At 39.7% G+C, this 12,656-nt stretch overlaps 1 protein-coding gene across 8 annotated transcripts in view; it reads right to left on the bottom strand.

Annotated features, from left to right (window-relative positions):
- The window catches only part of ANO4 (anoctamin 4), a 398,033-nt gene that overhangs the window by 95,668 nt on the left and 289,709 nt on the right, over nucleotides 1-12,656 (bottom strand). The gene's annotated exons all lie outside the window — the stretch shown is intronic.

The raw sequence follows: 12,656 nt of genomic DNA, 5'->3' as shown, positions 1-12,656 counted from the left end.
CCATGAGCACCTCCTATAAGCTGGACACCATGCAAAGGCATATAAATGTAGGCATTATCCCCAACACTCAGCACAGAAGTTGCCTCCTCCAGCAAGTCTCCCCACTCCTCCAACTGCACTTCTGTCCCCCAAAGCATTCAGTTACTCCTTCCTTTGTGCTATTTCTTATTTTGCAAGCACATTAATTTACTGATTATTCCATATTGTCATTTATTTCTTTTCATTTGTTCATCAAATGTTTACTGAGGATACTCTCTCAAGGTACTAATCACACAGTGGTAAACAAAACAGATAAAATCCTTGTCCTTGAGAAGCTTACAGTCTAGCAGGGAGGTGAGAGCATCAAGTAAATGAACTTGAGTGTACGGCAGAGAAGGGCAAGGTCAACCTCCTTCTGTATGCCTTTCTGTCCACATAAGACTGTGTGAACTCATTCAGGACAAATGGCTGAATCATAACTCTGTAGCCCGAGGATCCAGTGAATGGCTGGTACACAGGTATGTGAGGGTCATGGTAATTTATGATGGGGAAATTGCTATTAAATGTTTTTCTTCAAGGAGATGAATTTTCAGGAGTTGTTCAAATAATGAGAGGAAGAGAAAAAGTTGGCCTTGAGAAAGAGTGGTACAAGCATTAGGTTTGGTTTGAAACAGAGCTGGAAATGTGACTTTGGGATAACAGATAAAGGAGAGAAAGGCCAGGGAATATGGAGACAAAAGTAAATCATGAGAACTGATTTACTGAAGTATTTTTCTCTCACTTTTACTTCACTTGGATTCTCTTATAGAATATTGCTCTTGGAGAAAGGTAATTTGACTTGTCGGATGAGAGATAAATGCTGTGTGGCTAAATGAGGATGCTGCAGCATTTATCTGGCATTTGCCTCTCAGGTTTTCTGAAAACATTTTATAGCATCAAAGAGAAAGAGGAGAAAACCAAGAGTCTCACTGAATGTGTTTCTTTGTATTTCATCCTCCTCTGCTTTTTCACCTGATCTGAGACAGGCCATTACATTTTAATACCAAGTAAAGGTGTCATAAAGAAATAGACAACAAATAAAAAGCCCATTTAGACTCACAATTCTAGATGATAACTGAAAGCTGATAAGCACAACTACGCTTGATAAGAAAATTCAAGGCCAAAAGCCCATGTCCCTCCTCCATTCAATGGTTTTCTGCTTCCTTCTCTTTTTATAGTGCCACATTACATTTCCTGAGTGTATGCAACTGTTCTCTATATTAGGCACCACATACAAGCTTTAAATTTTTGTTTTTCCTTTCCTTACATATAGGCTGTACTGGGAGCCTGGAGGTTCTAAAGAGGAACAAACACACAGGGCATGTGCCAGGCACTATTCTGAACAGTCTCAAGACATGAACTCATTCAATCCCTATTACAACCAATGAGGGAAGTACTTATTAGTCACATTTTACAGGTGAAGAATCAGAGAAGTTAAATGATGCACCCAACATCACTGAGCTAAAAAGGGGCTGAGCCAGGATTTGAACTCAGGCAGACTGGCTTCAGAGGCTGCCCCTGTGGCCTCTCTGCCAGGTACTTCCCGACGCCTGGAGCCTGGCTCTCCTGGAGGTCAGCTGAGAGTTCCTCTGTCCAGAATGCTCTTGTTTCATGTTTCCATTCATTCGTTTCCAAATCTCAGCTCAGGCTGTATCTTCCCCAGAGGCTCTTGCTTGACTCCCATTCCCTTACTCTGAAACGCAGTATGGTAGTATGGTGCTTGATATAGTTTGGCTGTGTCCCCACACAAATCTCATCTTGAATCATAGTTCCCATAATCCCCATGTATCATGGGAGGGACCTGGTGGGAGACAATTGAATCATTGGGGCAGATTTTTCCCGTGTTGTTCTTGTGATAGTAAGTCTTAGGAGATCTGATGGTGTTATAAAGGATAGTTCCCCAGCACATGATCTCTCTTGCCTGCCACCATGTAAGTGACTTTGTTCCTCCTTCATCTTCCACCATGATTGTGAGGCCTCCTCAGCCATGTGAAACTGTGAGTCCACTAAACTTCCTTTCCCTTATCGATTATCCAGTCTTGGGTATGTCTTTATTAGCAGTGTGAGAACAACTAAAGCGGTGTTATAAAGAGAGAAGGGAGCAAAGAACCAATGATGGAGGAGGAGGAGGAGGAGGATGAGGACGAGGAGGAGGAGGAAGAGGAGGGACTTTTAGCTCTGGGTACGCTCAACATCATCTCCAATTTATCTCAATACTTTGAAGTCAGACACACCTCATTTTATACCCCAGCAGTGCTACCTATGATGTGCTTTTAGGGCTATCCCTCAACTTTTTTGGGTCTTTGTTTCCTTGTCTGTGAAATGGGGATGACACTCTAATCACATTCATAGGGCTTCTGTAGAATTAAATGAGATGACAAGCAGTGCCTAGCCCACTGGCTGGCATTGAATACATTCTCAGAGTTAGCTGTCATCACTGCTGTAACTTCTATTACATTCTATGAAAACTCTGTGCCCACATGGCCCACTTCCCTGGATGGGCTTCTTGAGGACAGAGACTGGCCATGCTCATCTCTGTATTTCCAGCACAGATAAAGGGCTTAGTACAAGATAAACACTTAAAGTTGGATCAAGTTAGTTTGGATGTTTATCCCTTACACATCTAATTTTGAAATGGAATCCCCAATGTTAGAAGTGGGGCCTGGTGGGAGGTGTCTGGTTCATGGGGGTGGATCACTCATGAATGTCTTGGTGCCACCCCCATGGAACTGAGTGAGTTCTCACTCTGGTAGTTTATGCTAGAGCTGGTTGTTTAAAAGAATGTGGCTCCCCAGTGCCCTTTTGCCCCACCTTGCCCCTGCTCCCACTCTTCCCATCTGATGCACTTGCTCCCTCTTCACCTCCCGTCATGATTGGAAGCTTCCTAAGTCCTCGCCAGGAGCAGACTCTGGTCCCATGCTTCTTGTACAGGCTTATATAACTGTGGCCAAAATAGACCTCTTTTCATTATAAATTACCCAGTCTTAGGTATTCCTTTATAGCAATGCAAATGACCTAACACAGGGGCTATCGGACTAAATCTCATCTTCTTATACCTTGGCCTCTGCTCTTGCTCTTGCCATCTCTTCTAGCTATCAGCTGAACTACTGCCTCCACACTGCCTGTCTAAGGGTCTTCTTGTGGGGTGTGGAGCACTTTCATTTTCTGGGTCACTCTTTCAAACTGGAGGATTATGAGAAGGAACAGTGATAATTCCCCCATATCATGGTTCTCACACTTAGCTACAGCCTTCTCCAAATGAAGTCTCTCTCTCTCTCATACACACACATATACCCCACCTCCTCATACACACAGTGAAGCTAAGCAACACTGGCAAACATGAGACTTTAGGCTCAGTCTCTGAGCAGGGTTTTACATTGGCTTGGAAACTCATATCCACTCCTATGCATTGCTGGGGGGAGAGCAAATATACAAACTCTATAAGGACCATTTGGTCAGATCTGTCAAAACTACGCATCTCTCTTCACTGCATACCATCTAAGCTAGGGATTCCTTTTTTCAGAAACGTATTCCACAAATACACTTACGCATGTGCAAAGTGACAGATGTAGAAGAATGTTCATTATGGCATGGGTTATAATAGCAAAAGCCTGGAAAAACCTAAACAATCAGTGGGGGATAGGATCAGCAAATTATGGTGTAACTCTACAGTGCAGTATTCTGCACCTGTAAAGAGATTAAGGGCCCTTGGTGTAGATCTAAAAGAAATCTTCAAGACAGGACAGGTAGAAAAGGCTCAAAACAGTCACACAGATATTTGTGTCAGAGGAATATGTGTACATATTAGGAAGCACATGCATATGAATATGTTGATATACATATTTGCTTGTGCATGCACAGAATGACTATGGGAGGCTACATACACCTCAGGAAACACTGGTTGCCTCTGGGGAGAACTGGGTGGCTGTACAGGAAGGAGGAAAACTTTACATGCTTAGGAAATTTTTGCCATGTGTAAGTTCTATTACACATTTAAAAAAATGCAACTTTTGGCTGGGTGCAGTAGCTTACGCCTATAATCCCAGCATTTTAGGGGGCCAATGCACGAGGTCTGATTGAGGCCAGAAGTTCAAGATCAGGGCAATATAGCAAGACCCTATTTCTACAAAAAGTAAACAAAATTAGCTGGGTGTGGTGGTGTGAGACTATAGTCCCAGCTACTCAGGAGGCTGAGGCAGGACAATCTCTTGAGCCCAGGAGTTTGAAGGTATAGTGTGCTATGAACACATCACTCCAGCCTGGGTAACGGAGTGAGATTCTGTCTCTTAAAATAAATCTGAATATTGGCCCCACTCTCTTCTGCATGTTCTCACTCATAGATGAGTATTGAACAATGAGAACACATGGACACAGGGAGGAGAGCATCACACATTGGGGTCTGTTGGGGGGTGTTGGGGGACAGTGAGGGGTGGGGAGGTTGGAGAGAGATAACCTGGGGAGAAATGCCAGATATAGGTGACAGGGAGATGGAGGCAGCAAACCACCTTGCCATGTATGTACCTATGCAACAATCCCGCATGATCTGCACATGTACCCCAGAACCTGAAGTACAATTTTTAAAAAAGTAAAAAAAATCTGAAATATTTTTAAAAAGAAAACTTAAAAGGAAAACACATTTCTGTTCTGGGTTTGTTCTCATGTTCCCCCCGAAATTCAGCAAGGGGGGAAATAAACTGCTGAATGTGTGTAGCATCAACTCTGTGATCAAGGCTTGATAGCCACACATCCCCTCATCCTACTACGTTGAAGGGCTGATGTAATTTGCCCAAAGCCACACAACCAGCAAGTGGCAAGGAGGAATTCAGAAACCATCTGTTTTGCTCCAAATCTTCTCCTGCATTTGTGAAGGGAACTGTGAGGGTCCCAGGTCTGCCTGTGTGCATGTGTGTGTGGAGGGCTTTCTGTATACCTCCATCATGTCCTGTGAGGAAGGCCTTGCTGGTCTGCTCATGAAGTAATGAGCAGACCAGGGACTGGACCTCCCACCGACTCCAATTTAGGTTTGAACTTTCTGCTTTTTGGGGTAGTGAGCAACCTTGTTTTCACCTGGGGTGGTGGAGGGTTGAGGTCCCAATATCCCTTTTCCTAGGAAGGTAGAAATGAGAAACAAATATGCTATGCAACTGGGTTTTAGCTAACGACCTCCTGGAGTTTATTTGCTCTCTACTGATTGATAGGTTCTTCCTGTGGCCAACTGTCCATAGTAGTGTTGTAAAATGCTGTGATATGCTGGGTCATTTAACAAGTAAATACTACGTTTGTTCTGTGCAAAGCAATATGTATTGAAGGTATGTATATATGGACATGGGTGTTATAAATTTATATATTTTGAGAGAGAAATGCAAAGGCGAAAAGAATCTAGTTTCCCTCCACAAAGGAACCTACATTCTTATTAATTAAATGAGAAACACACAAATATTCAAGGGTGTGAACTGGGGAAAAGTGCTTATTAATGCTGGATCTAAAATCAGCTTATTTATAAAATATGCTAATTTTAAAGTAGGTAACTTGTTTATTCCCTAAACTTTCCTCTTAGCCTCTTAGATCACAGCTTTTGGGATAAGACTCCACTTTTTTTCACAAATTAATATAACTGAAGGGAAAATTAGATTAATCTAGACTCCAGCACTGTTTAATAGAAATTTCTAAGGTCATAAAAATGTTCTTCATCTGTGCGATCCAATATGGCACCCAAGCAGCGATTGAGCACTTGAACTGTGACTAGTAAAACTAAGAAAGTGAATTTTAACTTAATTTTAATTGATTAAAAATTAAATAGCTACATGTGGCTGGTGGATACTATATGAATAGCACAGATAAGCAACTGCCTAAGTCATGGGTGATATTTTGAGGATGTGGGACATGCACTGCCTCCAGGATGGGACCTTTACCCTGCATCTTCCCTTGATGACAATAACTACAGCAGGAGAGTAGAGGAGGGGTAAGCAGTGCCCTATAGGACTATGTGTAGGTTGCCAGAAGACCTGATTCAAGCCCTGCTCTTCCACTTTAGCTGTGTGGCATGGGGGCATTATCTACTTGTAAGGAAATGAGGGTCACCATGTCTTAGTTTCCCAAGGATAGAGTTAGTCACAAAGTGAGACTAAAAAGTATTAAGGCAGGTCATCGAGCCTTGCTGGTAAATGACTGAACTCCCACATTCAACTGCCTGTTTGACATCTCTCTTGATGTCTAAGAGAAAGCTCAAACCAAACATTTCCAAAACAGAACTTTTGATCTGCACCCTTATAAAAGGAAAACCTATTCTTTCCCCAGGCTTTTCCATCTTAGAAAAGGGCCCTTCTGGGTCGAACGGTAGTTATGTTTTAAATGCTTGGAGAAATTGCCAAGCTGTTTTACACAATGGCTGAATTAATTTACATTCCCACCAGCAGTGTACAAGAGTTTCCTTTTTTCTAGATGTACCCTTGAACCTAAAATAAAAGCGAAAAAAGGAACTGAAGTGCACCCAGTCTCACAAGTCACAAACTTGAGATGCATCCTTGACTCTCTCTCACAGGCCCAACATCCAGTCCATCAAGGTCTCTGGGTTCCCCTTCCCGAATCTTCTCCTGAATCTGACCCTTTCTCACCTTCCTACTTCAAAGTTGTTTCCAGGACTACTACAATAGCCCCCTAATGGTACTATCTAATTTCACCCTCTCTTTTGTCCATCCTCTACACAGCAACCACAATGATTTTTTTTTAATAAATAAAATCTTACACTTTTCCACTTAAAACTCTTCAATGACTTCACCTTTCCATACAGTCCTTCATGATTCCTGCCCACACCAATGACCTTATCTCCTCTCTTCTTTCCTTTGCTCGTTGTAAACAAGCAACATTGAACTTGTTTTCTGACATTGAACAAACAAACCCAGACTGTTATTGCCCAGGGTTTTTGATCATGCTTTTCTGACATTTTTGCACAACTTATTTCTTCCCGACATTTTGGTCTCAACTTAAATGTCACCTCTTCATCATCCTAGCTAATATAGTCACTCTCCTGCCCCAATAATTTCTCTTCCTCCCTCCCCCACCTTCCTCTATTACCCTGTTTTATTCTCTTATCTTTTACTCTCTAAATATTTTTAAAATAGAGCTGGGATGAGGGGGGGAATGTGTCTACATTTTTGTTGTCTGTCCCTCTCCCTCTGCAGACCGCAAGCTCTATGAGGGCAGGATTTGGTCTGTCTCATGCTCTACTCTAGGCCCCAAGTAAATAAGTAAATCATGTGATCCCCATAGAGAACCACTGGGTGTTCCAGAAATTGTCAGGTTATATTATAGATAAATTTTAACTTTTTTTCTAATTTGAAGATTCACAAAATCAGTATCATTTTATAATGATGCTTTGTATGTGGTACTACTTTTGGGGACATAAAGGCAAGGAAGATAATTTTTCAATTATTTTTTATACATACTATGGAATTTCTGAGGAGGTCCAAACAAACAAGTATTCTCAAAGGTATGAAAATCTCCATGGTTAAAACTTCAGAAGGAAGCAGTACCTTTGTCTAGAAACTCTTAATTACCTACAGATGGCTTTGTACAATTATTTTAGAATTAAAGCCACATTATTGACCCCCATGAATCTAAAAATTTAAGGCATGTGGCAAAGTCGGAAACAGACCAGATAACTTATCAAAGCATGTTTTTTGCCCCTGGAGTGAAGGAGCCTGAAGCATGTGCCCAGCTGCGTTTGAGATTAATATGAATGAGTGACTGCTACAGGCTTCCTGTTGTTCCCTATATTGAATGACAGTGTCTATTGTAATTATTCTGCCCCTGTACCATCACTATGTGTTGGAATTGTAGGGGGCAGGTAACTTGTCTTTTTTATTCACTTTGGTTCCAAAGAGTGTACACCTGAGGAGCTGTAGCCAAGGATTTTCATCCTCAACTCACCTGATGAATATAAGATCCAAGACTTTGAACCTGATGCAATACTGGGATGAGACCATGGAGGTCCTGGGATGGGAATAAGAATATTTTCTATGTGGAAAAAAGTAAATAAGTTTCAGCCAGACAGCAGTCTGTGGTTGATTGAAAAAAAAAAAAAAAAAGCCATGATTCCTCTTATTTCTGTGTATACACTCCTTTGGGATGTGAATTTCTTGCTCCTTCTAGCAAGAGGTAGACTCTGTCTCTCTACCTGTTTGATATGAGCTAGATTTGTGAATGGCTTTAATCTTCAGAATACAGTAGAAGTAATTTCCATAATTTTTTGGCATAAGCTATACGGCTTCCATTCTTGCCCACTTGGAATGCTGCCCCAAGGCTGCCAAGGTAAATAAGCCCAAATGAGCATCTTTGAAGATGAGCCAGGTGGAGACAGAAATACAGCCAAGAGCTGGAAGCATCCCCCAGCTATGTGAATGACAGGGACCATTTTGGACTGTCCAGCTCACTGAACAAAGTGACAACTGCAGCCACATGTTGACTCCAGGTGAAAGCAGTGGAAGCACTGCCCAGTTGAATCAAGCACAAATTGCTAAAACAAAAGAAAGATGAGCAAATAAAAAGTTTGTTGTTTTAAGACAGTAAGTTTTGTAGTGAATTTTAACACAGCAATAGATAACCAATATACCAGTCTTTTCTGATGTTTAAAGTTGTATTATTCCATAATACAATAAGAAGAAGGGAAGGTTAATGCCTTAAAAATAAATATTTCAGGAAACTTTCTTAATTAGACTTTTAAATAGGTATTTCTTTTTTAACAAGGAGAAGCAGAGGTGATACAGTTAACTGTCACTTACATTATGTCCTCAAATTAATGAAAATCTAAGTAGGAACAAAGCAACCAATTAATTTTTTATGTGACAAGGCCTATTTTGAGAGTTTTCTGGGCCTTAGGCAACTGCAGCACAATAGCTAACTTCTAATCTTGAGTAGACTTTTTATGAGTAAAAAGATGAGAAGACTGTCAGGCCAAATATATAAGACTGAAAGTTCTGACTATTTGGTAAAGATTTTCAAGCCTCTTTTTTATATCAGGGTGACAGGATACTGAAATGTAAAGGATTGTGAATCATTTTTCTTACTCAAATGGCCATTTCTCATTGTACTTCATGATATCATCTTTGTTATCTAAGTGTTAAATACAAATTAAGAAACACTTGTTCTTGAGGTTTCCAAGTATAGATGGAAAATTAAACATTTGCATACTATTTTTCTGTCTCTTTCAAAATACCATGAAAATGATAGTAGTAACATGTATGGTGGGTGTGTATGTTTAAATAATGGTAGGAACTCTCAAAGAACAAAGATAGCATAAAACAACAGCATCAAAATGTTGGAACGTGCCTAGCAGACAGATATGTGGTAACAGACTTAGAAAACCAGAAAAAAACTGAATGCTAAATCAGCTCTGGGGAAAACCCAAGAACAATCATATTTATACTACAAAAATCCCATAAAGTCTTAGAACTAGGACATGTAGTGACCTACAAAAGTAGGGTGAAGGTCCAGAAAATAACTTGAAGAATCCTCCCAGAGCAAAAAGATATAGGTTATCAAGAAAAGATGAAGATAAGGACATTAGAGGATCAGCCCAGGAAGTCCAATAACTGAAAACAGAAATTCCAGAAAGAAAAAAAAAAAAAGAAATCAACTAAAACATTCAAGAATTATTCAAGAAAATTTTTCTGAACTAAAAGACAAGAGTATACAGATTGAAGGGATTTGCTGAGCATCCAATAATATAAATAAACATAGAACCACATCAAGATACATTCCTATGATATTTTAGAACACTGAGGTCAAAGAGACAATTACACCGGGTTCTAGAGAAGAGAAAAGTTACACACAGAGAATTAGGAATTGGAATGTTTTTGAAGTTTTCAGCAGGAATACTGAAGATTAATTTTAGAAGTTAAAGGATCAAGAACTTAAAAATTGTGAGGAAAACAGATTTTGGTTTTATACAGAATTCTATACCTAGCACAACTATCATGAGTGTGATATAATGAACATATACTTCATTACTTGGGCTGTCATAATAAAATACCATACCCTGAGTGGCTCATACAACAGAAATTTGTTTTCTCACAGTTCTGGAAGCTGGAAGTCCAAGATCAAGCTGTCAGAAGAGTTTTTTCTTCTAAATTTTCTCTCCTTGACTTGTAGATAGCTGTTTTCTCTATGTGTCTTCACATGATCTTCTCTGTATGTCTGTGTTTTAATTTTCTCTTATATAACAGCACCAGTCATAATGGATTAGGGCCCATCCTAATAATTTCATTTTAATATAATCACCTCTTTAAAGACCCTGTCACCAAATAAGGTCACATTCTGAGATACTGGGAGTGAGGGTATTAACATGTGAATTTTAGAAGGACAAAATTTGACCCATAACAGTATGCATGATTGCAAAAATAATATCATCCATGTAATCTTATTAGGAAGTCACTAGATAATCCAAAATGAGGGTACAATTAAAAAAAAGTGTAAGAAGGCCTGGTGCAGTGGTTCACATCTGTAATCCCAGCACTTTGGGAGGCTGAGGTGGGTGGATCACGAGGTCAGGAGTTTGAGACCATCCTGACCAACATGGTGAAACTCCGTCTCTACTAAAAATACAAAATTTAGCCAGGCATGGTGGCACGTGCCTGTAATCACAGCTACTTGGGAGGCTGAGGCAGGGGAATTGCTTGAACCTGGGAAGTGGAGGTTGCAGTGAGCCAAGATCATGCCACTGTACTCCAGCCTGGGTGACAGAGCAAGGCACTATCTCAAAAACAAAAAAGTATAAGAAATTATATACAGGAAACAGAAGATGTCGCAAAAGTGAAAGAAAAACAGATTCCTAGGATATTGGTAAAGGAAGGTACCAGGATGATAATATGTACCAGGAGTGGAAGGTAAGAGTTCAGATTGGAACTTGTCAGAAGGCTTTTCTCAGGAAGATGAAACTGATTACATATATGATGCATCAGAACATCTTGAAATTTAGACAACTTAGATAAACTCTGCCCAACAACTGGCAGAATGTAAGATGGAATTAGTAATAAGTACATAAAAACTTTGAAAATTAAAAATCAAGAGAATGAGTTACTCTAGTTCAGGCAAAAATAGCACAAAAAAGGAAAATGATTCATATTGTACTATATGACTTAGCTCTGGGTAGCATTTGCATAGTCATTATGTAAACAGTGATATACATTATAATAATGAAATTAAATTGTGGTAAAACTACATTGAAAGGACAAGGAATAGGTATCTACCGAGGTAAGAATTTAGGGAATAAATAAATAGCAAATTCATAGGGGGAAGTCAATAGATTCTGCTATAACTGAAAAACACCAAAGCAATAATAAAATAATTTATTTAGATATGAGGTGTTAATTGCCAAAATAAACAGGTAAAAGAGTTAAAAAGGGCTGCTTTTTGAGAGAGGCAAATATAAAGGGTTGGGGGAGATGGGATTGCTGCTTTTCAAAACAAACCCTGTAGGACTATTTAAAATGCATACATGACTAATTTTAATTTAATTTATAAGGTGGTAGGAAAAGAAGGAAGGAAGGAATCTTTCGGAATAACGTATTTGACAAAGATAACTGAAGTTTTTAAAAATGGAATTATTCTCAAAAATCAAACATCCATGTTGAAATAAAGTCAGAATCTTCATAGTGATCCTCAGTGCCCTAAAATGCACTAGATTAGACCGACAAATGCTGATATTCCAGCTTGAATGTGGACTTTTATTGAAAGAAGTTGCTTCATGGATAGAATTTACTTTTTGTGAGCCAAATATATTGAAAACGTGTTGGCAGCTTGCAGTGTATTTTTTAAGAAACTCAAGCTGGATGTGGTGGCACACACATATAGTCCCAGCTACCTGGGAGAATGAAGTGGGAGGACTCCTTGAGCCCAGCAGTTCAAAGATGCGGTAAATTATAATCACGCAGCTGTGCTCCAGGCCGAGTGACAGAACAACCCCTTATCTCTAAATGAAACAAAAACAAAATTCTGAGTCCTTGGTCACTTTTTTCCCTCTGAAATAACACAGCTAGCTTATCTCTTACTGGTTAGAATGACAACATCTTGAAGGAATACAATAATATCTATTTTGTTGGTTAAAAGAAAAACAAACCTGGGATAGATTCTTGGTTCTGCCAAGCACTATTTGAATTTAGAAAAGTAACATCTCTAAGCCTTAGAGGATTCTTATCTTTTAAATGGGGGCAACCATAATACCCACTCCAGAGTATGTTTGAGGATTAAGAGATACTGCATGCAGTGTGGTTATGTACACATCATGCTCATAAATAGTAATTTCATGATTTTTATTATTACCTATTTGTCACTTTTTAAAATTTCATTTTTCTTTGTATGTTTTGAGATGGAGTCTTACTCTGTTGCTCAGGCTGGAGGACAGTGGCGCAATCTTGGCTCACTGCAACCTCAGCCTCTCAGGTTTAAGCAATTCTCCTGCTTCAGTCTCCCAAGTAGCTGGGCCTACTGGTGCATGCCATCATACTCAGCTAATTTTTTTATTTTTAGTAGAGACAGGGTTTTGTCATGTTGGCTAGGCTGGTCTCAACCTCTTGACCTCAACTGTTCCACCCACCGTGGCCTCTCAAAGTGCTGGGATTACAGTCATGAGCCATAGTGCC

Source organism: Sapajus apella, unplaced genomic scaffold, assembly GCF_009761245.1.
Source record: "Sapajus apella isolate SASKATOON/1434 unplaced genomic scaffold, GSC_monkey_1.0 scaffold2, whole genome shotgun sequence".
NCBI classification, from domain to species: Eukaryota; Metazoa; Chordata; class Mammalia; order Primates; family Cebidae; genus Sapajus; species Sapajus apella.
Note: the sequence above shows the minus strand (reverse complement) of the source record. Positions and strands in the feature narration are given on the sequence as shown.